At 44.5% G+C, this 18,042-nt stretch overlaps 1 protein-coding gene and 1 pseudogene across 2 annotated transcripts in view; one reads left to right on the top strand and one right to left on the bottom strand.

Annotated features, from left to right (window-relative positions):
* The window catches only part of NEXMIF (neurite extension and migration factor), a gene marked incomplete at its 3' end in the record, with an annotated part of 434,701 nt that overhangs the window by 111,719 nt on the left and 304,940 nt on the right, over nt 1-18,042 (bottom strand). The gene's annotated exons all lie outside the window — the stretch shown is intronic.
* On the top strand, nt 7,533-8,425 carry LOC307095679 (phosphatidylinositol N-acetylglucosaminyltransferase subunit C-like; annotated as a pseudogene). Its single transcript has one exon. The product of its transcript is annotated as a phosphatidylinositol N-acetylglucosaminyltransferase subunit C-like (transcript).

Raw genomic sequence — 18,042 nt, 5'->3', positions numbered from 1 at the left:
ATGGTACATCTACACAATGGAATTCTATGTTGCCATAAAAAAGGAAGGAACTCCTACCATTTGCAACAGCATGGATGGAGCTGGAGAGCATTATGCTAAGCAAAGTAAGTAAGCCAGAGCAAGATAAATATAACATGATCTCACTCATTTGTGGATTATAATGAACAATATAAACTGATGAACCAAAACACATCCAGAAACATAGAAGCACCGATCAGGTGCTCAAACCTCAGAGGGAAGGTAGGGGAGGGTGGGGGTAAGGGGGAAAGATCAACCAAAGGACTTGTATGCATGCACATAAGCATAACCAATGGACGAAGACAACAGGGAGTGATGGTGAGGGCATGATTGGGGGATGGGGGGCAATGGGGGTATAAGGACACATATGTAATACCTTAATCAATAAAAAAACAACAACTGTGGTACATCTACACAATGGAATACTACGCTGCAATAGAAAAGAAGAAACTTTTACCATTTGCAGCAGCATGGATGGAAGTGGAGAGCATTATGCTAAGCGAAATAAGCCAGTTTGTGAAAGATAAATATCACATGATCTCACTCATATGTGGAATATAATGAACAACATAAACTGATGAACAAAAATAGATCCAGAGACAAAGAAACACTGAACAGACTGCCCAACCTCAGAGAGAAGGCAGGGGATGGGGGGGTAAGAGATTAACCAAAGGACTTGTATGCATGCATATTAGCATAACCAATGGGCACAGACACTGGGGCAATGGGGGCTTGTCTTGTGAGGCAGGAGTGGTGGGGGCCTGTCAATCGGGGAAAAAGGAGACATACATAATACTTTAAACAATAATTTTTTTTTCAAATACAGTTGGTATACAGTATTATATTAGTGTCAGGTGTGCAACCCTGTGATTAGACGTTACATAACCTGCGAAGTGATCATCCAGATAACTTTTGTACCTACCTGACACCATACACAGTTATTAAAATGTTATCCTATATAATAAAAGGCTAATATGCAAAGTGTCCCCTCAACCAGGGGGCGGGACTGGCCAGCCAACTGTCCATGGCCCCTTCCCTCAGCCGGCCTTGCCTGATTGGCCCAGATTGGGGTGGGCCAGCTGGACACTACCTGTGCATGAATTCGTGCACTGGGCCTCTAGTTGACTATATTCCCTGTGCTGTACTTTACATCCCCATGACTATTCTGTAACTACCAATTTGTACTTAATTCTGTCATGTTTTTCAACCAGTCCTACAACTGCTCTCCCATTTGGCAAGACTCAGTTTGTTCTCTGTATCCATGGCAATGACACAAGCGTCTGGCCCCCCCGGCCGCTCAGCACCGGTGTATGCAAATTAACCCGCCATCTTTGTTGGGTTAATTTGCATATTCACTTCTGATTGGCTGGTGGGCGTCACGAAGGTATGGTCAATTTTCATCTTTCTCTTTTATTAGTGTAGATACCCAGAAGTGGTATTACAGGGTCCTTCTTTGTTTTTTGTTATAGCCTTTGTTTTAAAGTCTGTTTTGTTTGGTATAAACATTGTTATCCAACTTTTTTTGTTCCATTTTCATGATATGTCTTTTTCCATCCCTTTACTTTCAGTTTGTGTGTGCCTTTCAGTCTGAAGTGAGTCTCTTGTAGACAGTGTATATAAGTGTCTTGTTTTCTTATCCATTTAGCCACCATATGTCTTTTGAATGGAACATTTAATTCATTTATGTTTAATGTATTTGTTGATAGATATGTAGTTATTAATATTTTATTATTCATATATTTTTTATTTTATCTTCTTCTAAAGAAGTCTCTTTAACACTTCTTGTAATACTAGTTTGGTGGCAATGAACTCCTTTAGCTTTTTCTTATCTGGGAAGCTAGTTATCTGCCTTTGATTGTAAATGATAGCTTTGCTGGGTAATCTTGGTTGTACATACTTACTTTTCATCACTTTAATTATTTTATTCCAATTCCTCCTGGCCTGCAACATTTCTGTTGAGAAATCAGCTGATAGTCTTATGGTAGCACACTTGTAGTTAACTAACTGCTTTTTTCTTGCTGCTTTTAAAATTCTCTCTTTGTCTTTAAACTTTGGCATTTTAATTATGATGTGTCTTGGTGTGGTCCTCTTTGGGTTCATTTGTTTGGGACTCTCTGTACTTCCTACACTTGTATGTCTATTTTCTTCACTAGGTTAGAGAATTTTTTAGTCATTATTTCTTCAAATAGGTTTTCAATTCCTTGCCTTCTCTTCTCCTTCTGGTATGCTTTTGATGTGAATATTGGCATACTTGATGTCACAGAGGCCCTTTAAACCATACTCATTTTTTGAGACTTATTTTCTTTTTGCTATTCTGATTGGGTGTTTTCTGCTATCTTACCTTCCAAATTGCTGATTCAATCCTTTGTTCCATCTAACCTGCTGATTTCCTCTAATGTATTCTTCTTTTCAGTTATTGTATTCTTCATTTCTGACTGGCTCATTTTTAATGGTTTCTATATCCATTTTTATGTTTCCTACCTCTTTGTTAAAGTTCTCACTAAGATAGATGAGCCTCTTTATAACTAGTTTTTTGAACTCTGCATCTGGTAGATTTTTATCTCCATTTTATTTAGTTATTTTTCTGGAGTTTTGTTCTGTTCTTTCATTTGGGACATGTTTCTTTGTCTCCTCAATTTGGCTGCCTCCATGTGTTTGCTTTTCTAAGTATTAGGTAGAGCTGCTACCTCTCTCAGTTTTGGTAAAGTAGACTTATGTAGTATGTGTCCTATGGGGTGCAGTGGCACAGTCTCCCTGGTCACCTGAGCCAGGTGCTCCAAGTGTGTCCCTTGAACCTGATGTTTGTGCCATCCTGTTGTAGTTGAGCCTTGATTGCTGTTGGTACATCAGTAGGAAGAATTGATTCTCCAGATGATTGGTTGTGAGGACTGGCTGTGACTACAATGAAGAGCTGTTGTATAGGGTCTGGTCCTATGTAGCAAGATTCACTTTAGTGGGCTCTGGTGCCTGCCAAATCTGCTGTTTGAGTGTGTCATTTGTGGAGGTGGTTGGGTGGTGCTCTGGTGTGGTCTGAAGCTGGGCACTGATTGTTTTGGTTTTAAGTCCTCTTAAGAGAAGGTGCTGGCCAAAGTCTGCCACTGTCTGTGCCCTGCTTGGGGCCACTTGGTATGGGCTACAAAGAGATATATAGGTAGTTGCCACTGTGCTGGTCTTGGAGGTGTCTTTGAGAGGCTCAGCTGGAAAATGAGCCTGGCTGCCTCTAGTGCTGGGGTTGGGGATACTTAGCAAGAGGTATGGGGCATGTTGAGACCAGATCCTGCTTGTTTGGGTTTTGTGAACCTTTGAGAGATTTTGGAAAAGTCTGCACCATGAGCCAAGACAGTCTCTTTGTATGGAAAAGCCATTGAAAGTGACTTGAGTGGGGCTGCAAGTTAGGTGGAAGCAGGGTCTCAGAGTATTGTGAGCAGATCAAAAGGTGTTAGCCATGTTGATGGAGACATTGATTTTGTGCCACTTGCTGGCTTTTTGTGGGGAGGGCTCAGCAAAGAAACAATGGTCTCTTCAAGTACTTCTGTCTGGGAATAATCTGCTCCTCCAGCCCTCGTCCTGAAGCCATACAATTGAGTTCCTTCTCATATGTCCATGGTGCACTTTAAAGCTTCCATTCCAGTGCTGGAACTCAGAGGAAGTGAGTCCGAGTAAGTTCATGTGCAAGTCCTTTAAGAGGAACTGTCTGATATTCCAGCAGCCTGTCTCTCTCAGCCTTAATCCCTTATGGTTTTTACAGCCAGAAGTTATGGGAACTTCTTTTTCTGGCATTGGAAGCTTAGGCTGAAGAGAGTGCTGTGGGACTGGAAGCCCTACATAGCCACAATATTCCTCCTGATTTTTAACTACAAAAATCAAGTGTGGGATCAGCCCATTCTGCATCTCTACACCTACTTACAGGCCAACCCAAGTTGGTTTTTAAATACAAATGGCCTATCTTGCCTCATGCCTCAGACATTTAAAAAATCTCTCAAATAAGCAGCATCTGGCCTTAATGAGTCCCATACCTCTTGCTAACTGGCCTTGGGCCCAGCACTAGCAGCAGCCAGCCTTGGTTCAGAGCCTGGCCTCTCCCAGGGAAATTCCAATCCAAGCACAAATAGGAGCCATGTGCAGATAACTCTGTAGCTCCTGCAGGGTGGCCCTAGGCAGGGCACAGGCAATGGCTGACCTTGTACTTCCCTGGAGGCCCCAGAGCCAGTGCACTGGGTAGACAGCTTCAGACTAAGCCAGATTTAAACTCTACCATCTCCACAAGTGACACACACAAGAGATGGACTTGGTGAGTACCAAAGCCCCACTGAAGGAAGTCCTGCTCCATAAGGGTATCTCCTGCACAGAAGCTCTTCCACTGTAGTTGCGGCAGGTCCTCATAACTAATTAGCCTGCAGGTCAATTAATCCCAATGACACTAACAGCAATCAAGGCTCAACTAAAACAGGAAAGTGCACACAGCCCACAAAGGGGGAATATCTAGAGTGCCCAGCTCAGGTGACTGGGGAGGCTGAGCCACTGGGATGTACAGGACACCTACTACACAAGGCCACTATATCAAGTCTGGGAGTCACAGCATTCTACCTAATACATGGAAACAAAACATGGAGGCAGCCAAAATGAGACAAAGAAACAGGTACCAAATGAGCAAACTGGAGAAATCTCCAGAAAAAATAAATAAATGAGATGGAAGCAAATAAACTGCTAGATACAGAGTTCAAAACAATGCTTATAAGGATACTCAAGGAAATTAGGTAGAATTTCAAAAGCATTAAAAAGGACATAGGAATCATAAAAACAGTAATAAATGAAGCATACACTAACTATAAAAAAACATAAATATCTACTTTTCCTGGTGGGACAATAGATTGTATCTTTAAGACTGATTTATTAATGTACTAGAATCCCAGTGCATGAATTTGTGCACAGGTGGGGTCCCTCAGGGTGGCCTGCAGAGATTAGGTCTCAGCCTGTGCCCCCAACCTCGCAGCCCCACAGCCCCACCTGGCATCCACCTTGGGCTGGCACCTCCCCCTCACCTGCTTCACCATCCTGCCTGTGGGGTGATTGATCAGGGCCAGGCCCCCTGCCCAGCTCCCTCAGCGCCTGGGAGCCAGGCAGCGGCCCCACCCCGCTGTCGCCACTGCTGGTCACTGTCTGCAGGGCGATAGGTCCCCTGTCGGGGATGTCAGAGAGCCTTGGCCTGGCGCCGCCCACTCACCTGCTCCACCATCCTGTCGCAGTCCCGCTCTCGTCGGGGCCTATAAGGGCCAGCAGTGCCTCCACTGCCACCCACTGCCAGCACCGTGTTGCCAATACCCGCCATGTTCCGCACCACCCTCTGGTGGTCAGTGCACATCATAGTGAGCGGTCGAACGACCACCTGAGGGATAATTTGCATATTAGGCTTTTTATTATGTAGGATGATACTACTGAAATGAATAATTTACAGGGAATAAACAATAGAGTAGATGAAGTTAATAATCAAATTAGCAATTTGGAATATAAGAAAGCAAAAAGCACCCAATTAGAACAGCAAAAATAGAAAAGCATCCAAAATATGATGATAGTGGAAGGAGCCACTGGGACAACTTCAAAATTACCAACATTTGCCTCATGGTGGTACCAGAAGGAGAAGAGTCGAAACAATAAATTGAAAACCCATTTGAAAAAATAATGCCAGAAAACTTCCTTAACCTGGTGAAGGAAATAGACATACAAGTCCAGGAAGCACAGAGAGACCCAAACAAGATGAAGTCAAAGATGCCCACACCAAGACACATCATAATTAAAATGCAATAGATTAAAGACAAAGAGCGAATTTTAAAAGCAGTGTGAGAAAAGCAGTTAGTTACTTACAAGGGAATTCCCATAAGACTATAAGCTGATTTCTCAACAGAAACTTTGCAGGCCAGAATGGATTGACAAGAAATATTTAAAGTGATGAAAAGCAAGGACCTACAACCAAGATTACTCTACCCAGAAAAGCTATCATTTAGAATCAAAGGACATATAAAGAGCTTCCCAGACAAGGGAGAATAAATAAACCAGTATTACATGAAATGTTAAAGAATAAGAAGAGGAAAAAAAGATAAAAGACATGAAAAATAAAATGGCAATAAATGCATATCTATCAACAGTTGAATCTAAAAAACAAAATAAACAAGCAGAAGAGAAGCAGACTCATAGATACAAAAAGTATTTTGATAGCTGCTAGCTGGTAGGGGATTGGGGGAATAGGTGGAAACAGTGAAGGGATTAAGAAGTACAAATTGGTTGTTACAGAATAGTCATGGGGATGTAAAATACAGCAAAGAGAATATAGTCAATAATATTCTAATAACTATGTATGATGTGAAGTGGGTGTGAGATTTATTGGGATAATCACTTACTAAATTATATAATATACTAGAGGCCCAGCGCATGGATTCATGCACCAGTGGGGTCCTTCTGCCTGGCCTGTGCCCTCTTGCAATCTGGGAACCCTCAGAGGATGTCGGAGAGCCGGTTTCAGCCTGATCCCTGCAGGCTAGGCTGAGAGACCCCAAGTATGCATATAAGATCTTTGGTTAATCTCTTCCTGCTCTCCCTCCTCCCCCTTTCCTTCTGAGATTCATCAGTCTGTTCCATGTTTCCATGCCTGTTCATTGAGCATCTGCCCCCTGGTGGTCAGTGCGCATCATACCTACCGGCCAGTCGATTGGTCAGCCAGTTGCTTAGGCTTCTATATATATAGACTAGAGGCCCAGTGCACAAATTTGTGCACCAGTGGGGTCCCTCAGCCTTTCCTGCGGAATCGGGCCAAAACCAGCTCTCTGACATCCCCTGAGGGGTCCAGGGTTGTGAGAGGGCACAGGCCAGGCTGGGGAGAGACCGCAGGAGGGCTTCAGGGCTTGTCCTGCTTGTCTCGCTCGGTTCACTGGAGCACAGCAGCAAGGTACTGGTCAGAGCATCTGCCCCCTGGAGGTCAGTGTACGTCATAGCGATTGGTCAACCAGTTGACTGTCTGCCCCCCTGGTGGTCAGCATATGTCATAGCAAGCGGTTGAGCAGCCTTCGCATATCATTAGCATACTATGCTTTGATTGGTTGAACAGACTCTCTGGCATCGGACACTTTTATTATATAGGATAATTACTGGGGTGTACACCTGAAACTAATATAATATTGGATGTCAACTGTAATTGAAAAATAAAATATGATTAAAAAATAAAATAAATACCCCCGGCACCCTGGATAGGGAAGGAGGTGGGCATCAGTCCCCCCAGCCTTGCTTCCCTATGAACTGGCAGGCAGGAACTTGGCTGTGTTGTCCTGCCTCAGAGAAGAAACTCCTCTTACAGGCATTTCCTGGGTTGCAGCCTTTGCGAACAAGGGAAGGTCGGCACAATATCAACTACAACACAGCATGGGATTTCCGGAGAGGTCTTATTTCAAGACTTTATAAAGAACAAGAACCACATGGACTTATGAATGGGAAATTGAACTGGCCTGAGTTTGAGGGGAAAGATAATGTGTTCCCAACCTGTAACTAACACCACGGAGATCAGGTGGCAGAAAGTCTTATATGAGCGACAGCCCTTTCCTGATAACTTCATGGACCAGCGGTTCCTGTAAGAGCTCTGGAAGAACATCCATGCCCAGAAATACCAGTATTGGGCTGTGGTATTTGAATCCAGCGTGGTGACACAGCAGCTGTTCAGGGTCTGCGTTTTTGGGGTCATCTGGTGATATATGGATGAGGGTCTTCTGGCCCTTGTTGGCTTTTAGGGACTGGCCTGGCTTTGTCACTGATTGACTATGTTTTGTTCAATCTCATTGATGGAGGTGAAGGATGGAGGAAGAGTGGGTGGACCCAGTGGGCTGACCTCAAGAGCCCCCTGGTCTTTATTACTTTCACATATGGTTTTTCACCTGTGCTGAAGACCCTGACAGAGTCTGTCAGCACTGACACCATCTACACCATGTCAGTCTTTATTCTCTTAGGCTACCTCATCTTCTTAGACTATGGTGCCAATGCTGCCATTGTGTCTAGCACCCTGTCCTTGAACATGGCCATATTTGCTTCTGTCTGCCTGGCCTCACACCTGCCCCGGACCCTGAATGCCTTCATTATGGTGACATTTGCCATCCATATTTTTGTCCTGTGGCCCATGTTACAGAAGAAACTGAAGGCATGTACTCCCTGCAACTATGTGGGAGTCACACTGCTCTTTTCATTATCAGCCTTGGGGGGCCTGTTGTCCATTAGTGTGGTGGGAGCCACCCTCTTTGCACTTCTGCTGGTATCTATCTCCTGCCTCTGACCTTTTTACCTCATTCTCCTACAGCTTTTTAAATAAAACATTTATGGGCCTTGGGATGAGGCTGAGATCAAAGAAAACTTGTCCAGGTTCCTCAGCTAAGCTAGGGAACTTCATTCTGTTATTTAGGCAAGCTGATAGACAAGCATCCCAACTAGAATCCAATAGAAGGCAGAGTTCCATTCTGGAAGCAGCAGGCTGATGTGGTGGGAGAACAGAGATCCAAAGAAGTGAACCAAAGGTTTTGGTGGTGAAGGTGCTTGTCCTTTCTGTCATTTGGTGGGTGAAAAAGCTTGCTGAGGCCCTCAGACATGGTTACCTCCCATCTCTTACTCACTGTAACAAATGAGGTGATGTGGTTTCTATTTGTTAAAAACTAACAACATATCCAGCAAAAAATAAATAAATAAATAAATAAATAAAAATAATAAAATAAATAAATAAATAAATAAATAATGAATGAATGAATGAATAAATAAATAAATAAAATATATAACCTATAAAAAAACTGAATATCTACTTTTCCTGGTGGGAAAATAGATTGTATCTTCAAGACTAATTTATTAATGTATGATGCTACCTAAGATATGTATCATTTTATATTCTGCCTGATTTGATCATTAATAATTCACATTTGTGTGATGTTAAATTTATAAAGTACTTTAATATATTTCTTATTATTTATTTTATGTTGATCTCTGCAAACAATTCTGTGAGTGTGAATGGGCATATGTTATTATTCCTATTTTACAGATGATGAATAAGAAGCTAAAGAAGTTGCACTAGATAGCTTGCATTAGAATCCAAGCATCATGGTTCCAAGCTTCTTCTACTTTGATGTGAGGACTTCAAGGGACACAAACATGACATTATGTTGTATACCCCATCCCAGGTCAAAAGTTGTTATCTAACTCAAAGTTTATCATCACACAACTTTATCTGTTGGAATGCTTGCCAACATGAAACCCAAGGCTAACTTCCTGAATCATCAGGGAGGTACATGCTAGGAGCCAGAAATTTTATATTCTATTTCCAGATATTGTGTCAAATATCCTTTTACCAAGAAAAGAGAAAAGGGGATGATGATAAAATTTTAATAGTCTTCCAGAATCTTCCAAAGATTTTTCACTCCCCAGGGTGCCAGCAAGTGCCCTACAATCTTGCCATCTTTTTCAGAAATGTCATCTTCCTGCTATCTATGGGAGGAGACATCTTGTGGATGTTCCATTTTCCATCCATATGGAATACTAGCGGCCTGGTGCATGGATTCATGCACCAGTGGAGTTCCACAGTCTGGAATGTGGGTGATTGGGCAGAAACAGGCTCTTTTGCATCCCCCAAAGGGTCCCGAATTGCAAGAGGGTGCAAGACAGCCTGGGGGACCCCACTGGTGCAGGATCAGGGCCTGGGAAAGACCTTGGAAGGTTGCCTGGCTGGGGAGAGACAACTGGAGGGCTCCAGGGCATGTCCGGCCCATCTTGCCCAGTTCTGATTGGCAGGACTACAGCAGCAAGCTAACCTACCAGTCGAAGCCTGGCCCCTGGTGGTCAGTGCACATCATAGTGACTAGTCAAATGGTTGGACACTTAGCATATTAGGCTTTTATACACTGAGTGGCCAGATTATTATGATCTCTGAATGCATAATAATCTGGCCACTTAGTGAATATCCTATATAATAAAAGGCTAATATGCAAATTGTCCCCTTGACCAGGAGTTCAACCAGCAGGCAGGCTGGCCAACCGCTCATGTCCCCTCTCCCTGGCCAGGCTGGCCAGACCCCACCCATGCATGAATTCATGCACCAGGCCTCTAATATATATATTTATATATATACTAGTGGCCTGGTGCACTTAATTCATGCACGGGGGTGGGGTGGGGAGGTGTCTCTCAGCCTGGCCTGCATCCTCTCCCATCTGAGACACCTGTGGGATCTGGCCTAAACTGGCAGTTGGACAACCCCCTCGCAATCCAGGACTGCTGGCTCCTAACTGCTCACCCGCCTGCCTGCTTGATCACCCCTAATCACTCTGCCTGCTGGCCTGATTACCCCCAACTGCACCCCCTGCCAGCCTGCTCACCCCCAACTGGTCCCCTCTGCCGGCCTGCTCACTCCCAACTGCCCCCCCTGCCAGCCTGATCACCCCCAACTGCCCTCACCTCCTGGCCTGATCACCCCTAACCGCCTCTGCCTTGGCCCTTCCACCATGGCTTTGTCTGGAAGGACTTCTGGAAGGTCTCATGGTCGAATTAGCATATTACCCTTTTATTAATATAGATAGGATATGACATACTGCCATAACTATAACATATGTACCAGTATTACTCTATGAGAATACATACTTCATGCGATAGGAAGGCATCTAACACATTACTGTTGGAGACCAGGTGTAAGGTGACACGGTCCTTGCACCTGAAGGGGCTAGAAAGGTTGGCCCCCTACCCACACAGTTTTCCCAGGCCTGTTTGGATGGCAATTAATCAGTATAATTAGAGCAGCCCCTACCTACAAAGCTTTCCCAGGCTTGTTTATATGACTGCTATCAGTAGGATAAGAGCTATTTTCATGGCTTACCAAGAAATATGTATCCAATTAGTGAGATTTACTGTAATAAGAACTTGTCCTTCAACTTATCCCTCCATTAGTGATTTTAGAAGAACAAAGAATGTTTTCCTCTTGATTGATCCCCTGCTTAGTGTCTTATGTATAAAAGGCATTACACAATAATAAACGGTGCCACAGCCTCTCGAGGGCTCATGGACCTCCTGATCCCGCTGTTGTTTCTCTTGCTGTTTTTTCTCTTATTCTTTCTTTTCTCAAATCCCACCTCCCTACCTCAGCCCGGTTCAACCTGTCAGGCTGGACCTGACACATTACATTGTATATGTTGTAAGTAGTAGGAAATACTGTATTCATAGCAATAATATACACCCTGTGACTTCCCTTCCTGATTTGGGAATGGTTCCCCAGTTCTTTGAACGTTTCCTGGCCCCTAATGTATTTTTTTTTTTGTCATTCAGTGTAACTTTATTTACTGTTTATTGCACATGATTTGAGGTCTTTAATTTCTAACCACCAAAGACTCAAAGGACTATTTTTTCCCATGAAGTTTAACATTAACATCAGTTAATTCATGTGTTTTTATTGTAAACATCTGAATTATTCACATTGTCATAGATCCTGAACTCATAAGCATGGACCATGCACAGGCTGGCAGCAAGCCAGGAAGCCACTCTGCAAACAAACAGATACTCAGCATAAGGAGAAAAGTCATAGCACAACATTTAATGTCCAACCTGAGTCACCTCAGAATGTTACATATATTGACTTCTTAATTCATATAGTATCGGGAACTCAACTGCTTGGTTGATGACAGGGTTGACCTGGTTTTGGGAGGATTATTCCTGAAATAATTAAGGAAAGGGGGGCTCAATCTTTTCTTGGCTGCTTGCTCCTCCCCAGCACCTTCATCTTTCTTCTCATCCTCAGCTTCTTGGGCATCTTCCCCTTCACCTTCACCTCCTTCTCCTTCCTCCTTTGCATCCTCAAATTCTTCCTTGGCACCTTCTTCCTCTTCCTCTCCTTCCTCTTCCTCAGCCTCTTCCTTCTCCTTTTCCTCCTCCTCAGCTTCTCCTTCAGAAGGGGGTTCATCCTTAGCTTGCACGGCTTTTGCAGCCTCAATGGTCTCCTCCACCTCAGTCTGCTCCTCCTGGATGTGGCTGGTGTATTAAGAAGGGAAGGAGCGAGAGGACATCAAGTAGGAGCTAGTCTGTAAACCACCTTAGGCAGATCGACCAAAGCTCTGGGAACTCTGGGAGTAGCCACTGGCTATGCTTCCCACGTTGGTGAAACTGAGCTGGGTCTCCTCACCTTCCAAGAGTTTCCTGTAAGCTACAATGTCAATGTCCAAAGCCACATTGAGGAGGTCCTGGTATTCTTTTAAATATCATGCTATTTCACTCTTTGTAGTTCTCAACTAATTTTCTAATTTGTTGATTGTGTCCTGCATAGCTCTAACATCAGAGTTCTGCTTATCCTCCAGCTCTCGCAGCTGCTTTCCCAGAGCTTAGTTCATGCCCTGGCATGCTTTGATCTCCAGGGTCTTGGCCTTGAGCAGACAGCGGCTTTCAGACACCTCTTCCTTGGTGGTGCGCACCTTGTAGGTGTTCTTGGCAGTGCTCTCGGTCAGCATGGTGAAGCAGCTCTTGTACCATTCTTCTGCATTCTGCATGTTCTTGGCAGCCAGCTTCTCGTACTGGGTGTGGATGTCCTTGAGCATGGCAGAGAGGTCGGACTTGGAAAACATGTCCATCTCCACGGAGATCTGAGCATACTGGATCTGCGCCTGCAGCTCAGCGATCTCCTCTTCATGCACCTTCTTCAGAAAGGTGATTTAGTTCATCAGGCTGTTGGTGGGCTTTTCAAGCTCAGCACCAGTGAGAGCCACCTCATCTGCACCTTTGCGTGCCTCCATCAGCCAGCGCTCTGCGTCATCATGGTTCAGCACCTCTTTCTGGTAGCATGCCTGCAGGTTGCTCCCAGTCCCTTCCAAGCCCTGGTGCCTACTAACTGCCCACTGCCCTCTCCTCGCCAGGGACAGGCGCAGTGGGCCAGGGCACAGGCATCCCATTTTCATTAAAATGTTCAACCCTGGCCTGCTCCACCGGTGTCCACAGGTGGCCCGGGGGCAGACAGTGATCCCAGAGACCCTGGCCACCCCAGCCTACCCAGGGTCCTGATGGTTGCCTGGACACCGTGGGCGGCGTCAAGCGCTGCTCCCCTCACCCCCTTGCCCAGTTACATATCGCAGCCTCAACCCAGCAGGCGACATCAGGCTCTGCCTGCTTGGCCTGCCTGGTCCCTGATGGTGGCATGGACACCACGGGCATCTGGCACTGCCCCCGCCCCACTGCCCAGTTACCTATCATGGCCTCGACCCAGCAGGCGGCATCGGGTGCTGCCCGCCCGGCCTGCCTGGTCCCCAATGGCGTCATGGACACCGCGGGAAGTGCCAGGCACTACTCGCCAGGCCTGGCCAGTTACCAATGGCTGCCTGGACCCCGCGGGCAGCGTCAAGTGCTGCCCGCCCAGCCTGCCTGGTACCCGATGGCTGCCTGGACCCCGCAGGTGGAGTCAGGCACTGCCCGCCAGGCCTACCTGACCCCGATGGCTGCCTGGACCCTGCAGGCAGCGTCAGGCGCTACCCCCGCCCCCGCCCTCTTACCTATCAGCTCGACCCTGCAGAAGATGTCAGGCGCTGCCCGCCTGGCCTGCCCGGTCCCCGATGGTGGACTGGACACTGAAGGTGGCATCAGGCACTGCCTGCTTGGCCTGCCTGGTCCACGGTGGCAGCCTGGTCCCAGCTGGCGGAGTCAGGCGCAGCTCGCCTCTCCTGCATATGCAAATTTACCCTCTATCTTTGTTGGCTTAATTTGCATATCACTCCTGATTGGCTGTGGGCATAGTGAAGGTACGGTCAATTAGCATTTTTCTCTTTTATTAGTGTGTGTGTGTGTGTGTGTGTGTGTGTGTATATATATATATATATATATATAGAGAGAGAGAGAGAGAGAGAGAGAGAGAGAGGCCAGATTATTATGTGTTCAGAGATCATAATAATCTGGCCACTCAGTGTATATATAGATGGTATGAAAGTGATCTCTATTTGAATCAAGCTACGTGGCAGATATCCCACTACACTATACACACATTCTCAAGCAAGACTTCTTGGAAAGGATTGTGTTAAAAGTTAGTAGTTTAGATTGTTTTGGGTTATGGACATTTTAATGATGTTGATTCTTCCAATCCATGAACATGGTATAGTTTTCCATTTGTTTACCTCTTCCTCTATCTCTTTTTTAGCATCCTGTAATTTTCTGAGTATAGGTCCTTTACTTCATTGATTAAATTTATTCCTAGGTATCTTAATCGTTTTTTTGCAATGGTAAATGGGATTTTTTTTTTAGTTTCTCTTTCTGTAAGTTCATTATTGGTGTATAAAAAAGCCATAGATTTCTGGGTGTTAATTTTGCATCCTGCTACATTGCCAAATTCATTTGTTAGTTCTAGTAGTTTTTTGATAGTCTTCAGGGTTTTCTATGTACAATATCATGTCATCTGTGAATAATGAAAACTTTACTTCTTCTTTTCCAATTTGGATGACTTTTATTTCTTCTTCTTGTCTGATCCCTATGGTTAGCACTTCCAGTACTATGTCGAACAGGAGTGATGATAGTGGGAATTCCTTTCTTGCTCCTGTTCTTAGGTGAAATGGTTCAGTTTTGACCCATTGAATATGATGTTGATTGTAAGTTTTTCATATAAGGCTTTTATTATGTTGAGATATGATCCCTCTATTCCCACTTTGCTGAGAGTTTTTATCAGCAATCCATAGATTCAATGCAATCCCCATTAAAGTACCAATCGCATACTTCAAAAACCTAGAACAAACTCTCCAAAAATTCATCTGGAATAAAATAAGACCCCGAAGAGCCACAGCAATCTTGAGAAAGAAGAACAAAGTTGGAGGGATCAAAATAACAGATATCAAGCTATACTACAAAACCACTGTTCTCAAAACTGCCTGGTACTGGCACAAGAACAGTGGAACAGAACAGAGAACCCAGAAATCGACCCAAGCCATTATGCTCAATTAATATTTGACAAAGGAGGCAAGAGCATACAATAGACTCAAGACAGTCTCTTAAATAAATGGTTCTGGAAAAATTAGACATATATATGCAAAAAAGGAAACTAGATCATGAAATTACACCATATACAAAATCAAACACACAATGCATAAAGGACTTAAACGTAAGATGGGAAACCATAAAAATTCTAGAAGAAGCCATCGACAGCAAAATAGCAGACATTTGTTGTAGCAATATATTTACTGATACAGCTTCTAGGGCAATAGAAACTAAGGAGAAAATAAACAAATGGGACTACATCAAAATAAAAAGCTTCTGCACAGCAAAAGAAACCATCAACAAAACAACAAGAAAGCCCACTGCATGGGAGAACATATTTGCCAATGTTATTTTTGATAAGGGTTTAATCTCCAAATTTATAGGTATCTCATACAACTTAACAAAAGGAAAATAAACAATTCAATCCAAAAATGGGCATAGGACCTAGACACTTTTTGAAAGAAGACACACAGAAGGCCAAGAGACATATGAAAACATGCTCAAAGTCACTAATCTTTGGAGAGATGCAAATCAAAACAACAATGAGGTACCATCTCACACCTGTCAGAATGGCTACTATCAACAAATCAACCATCAGTTAGTGCTGGAGAGGATGCGGAGAAAAAGGAACCCTCTTCCACTGCTGGTGGGAATGCAGACTGGTGCAGCCACTGTGGAGAACAGTATGGAGTTTCCTCAAAAAACTAAAAATGGAACTCCCATTTGACCCAGTAATCCCACTTTTAGAAATATATCCCAAGAAAAGAGAAACATCAATCAGAAAGGATATATCCACCCCTATGCTCATAGTAGCACAATTTACAATAGCTAAGATTTGGAAACAGCCTAAGTGCCCATCAGCAGATGAGTGGATTAAAAAACTGTGGTACATCTACACAATAGAATACTATGCTGCTGTAAAAGAAAGGAATTCTTACCATTTGCAACAAGAAGGACGGACATGGAGAGCATTATGCTAAGTTAAATATGCCAGTCAGAGAATGATAAATATCACATGATATCACTCATTTGTGGAATATAATGAACAACATAAACTGATGAACAAAAATAGAACCAGAGTCATAGAAGCATCGAGCAGACTGTCCAACCTATGAGGGAAAGCTGGGGTAAGAGCTCAACCAAAGGAGTTGTATGCATGCATCTGAACATAACCAAAGGACACAGACCATAGGGGACTGAGGGCATGTGCTGGGGTTTGGGGGTGGCTGGGGATTGGTCAATGGGGGAAAAAGGAGACTTATGTAATACTTTAAACAATAAAGAATTTAAATTAAAGCAAACAAACACACAGGATGCTCAGTGAAATGTGAATGTCAAATAAATAAATAACTCAGAACTTATACTTCTAAAAAAAGTTAGTAGTTTAAACATAGATGTACCATACAATCCATCTAGTGAACCCAAGTGAATTGAAAACTTATGTTTACACAAAAGCCTGAATGTAGATGTTGATAGCAACTTTATTTATAACTAGAAGCCTGGTGCACGAAATTTGTGCACAGCGGGGGGTTGTCCCTCAGCCCAGCCTGTACCCTCTCCAATCTGGGACTCCTGGAGGAATGTCCAACTGCCCGTTTAGGTCCGATCCTGGTGGGATTGGGCCTAAACGGGCAGTCGGACATCCATCTCACAATCCAGGACTGCTGGCTCCCAACTGCTTGCCTGCCTGCCTTCTTGATTGCCCTTAACCGCTTCTGCCTGCCAGCCTGATCACCCCCTAACCACTCCGCTGCCAGCCTGGTTGATGCTTAACTGCTCCCCTGCCAGCCTGTTTGCCCCTAACTTCCCTCCTCTGCCAGCCTGGTCACCCCTAACTGCCCTCTCCTGCAGGGTTGATCACCTCCAACTGCCCTCCTCTGCCGGCATGGTCACCCCTAACTGCCCTCTCCTGCAGGGTTGATCACCTCCAACTGCCCTCCCTTGCAAGCCTGGTCCCTCTCAACTGCCCTCCCTTGCAGGCCGGGTGCCTCCCAACTGCCCTCCCCTGCTGGCCATCTTGTAGTGGCCATCTTGTGTCCACATGGGGGCAGGATCTTTGACCACATGGGGGCAGCTATATTGTGTGTTGCAGTGATGGTCAATCTGCATATTACTCTTTTATTAGATAAGATAGAGGCCTGGTGCATGGGTGGGGGCCAGCTGGTTTGCCCTGAAGGGTGTCCCGGATCAGGTGGGGGTTCCCTTGGGGCATGGGACGGCCTGAGCGAGGGGCCTGTGGTGGTTTGCAGGCAGGCCAAGCCCCCTGGCAACCCAAACAGAGGCCCTGGTATCTGGGATTTATTTTCCTTCTACAATTGAAACTTTGTAGCCTGGAGTGGAGCCAAGCATGCTGCTCCCTCCGGGGCATGGCGGCAGCCATTTCTGTGGCAGTTAATTCACCTTCTACAATTGAAACTTTGTAGCCTTAAGCGGGTGAGCCTGGCCAGGGTGTGCGGAAAGCTTTGCTTCCCCTGTTGCCGGCGGCAACCCTGGCCTGCTCTCTCAAGCTCCATTCTGCCGCCATTTGTTTGAATTTGTTTACCTTTTATAATTGAAACTTTGTAGCTTGAGTGGAGGCTTAGGCCTGCAACGGCTATGGAAAGCTTGGCTTCCTCTGTTACCTGGGAAACCTTGCTCTCTGTGGCTGTAGCCATCTTGGATTGGGGTTAATTTGCATACTCGCCTTGATTGGCTGGTGGGCGTGGCTTGGCTTGTGGGCGTGGCTTATGTAGCGGAGTGATGGTTAATTTGCATATTACCATTTTATTAGAGAGGATTTTCAAAAGCTATACACAATCAATATGTAATTCAACAGGAGAATAGATAAACATCTTTACAATGGAATATTATTCAGTAATAAAAAGAAAACTTGAATGAGCTACCAATTTATACAACAACATGAATAAGTCTTAATTACATTTTGCTTAGAGACAAAAGCCATGGACAAAAGGTTATATATTGTATTATTCTATTCATAAAACACCATGGAATAAGCAAAGCCATAGAGATAGAATTCCCATCAGTATTTTC

Source organism: Cnephaeus nilssonii (assembly GCF_951640355.1).
Source record: "Cnephaeus nilssonii genome assembly, chromosome: X".
Taxonomy (NCBI): domain Eukaryota; kingdom Metazoa; phylum Chordata; class Mammalia; order Chiroptera; family Vespertilionidae; genus Cnephaeus; species Cnephaeus nilssonii.
The sequence above is the reverse complement of the archived record's forward strand: the minus strand, read 5'-3'. Positions and strand labels throughout refer to the sequence as shown.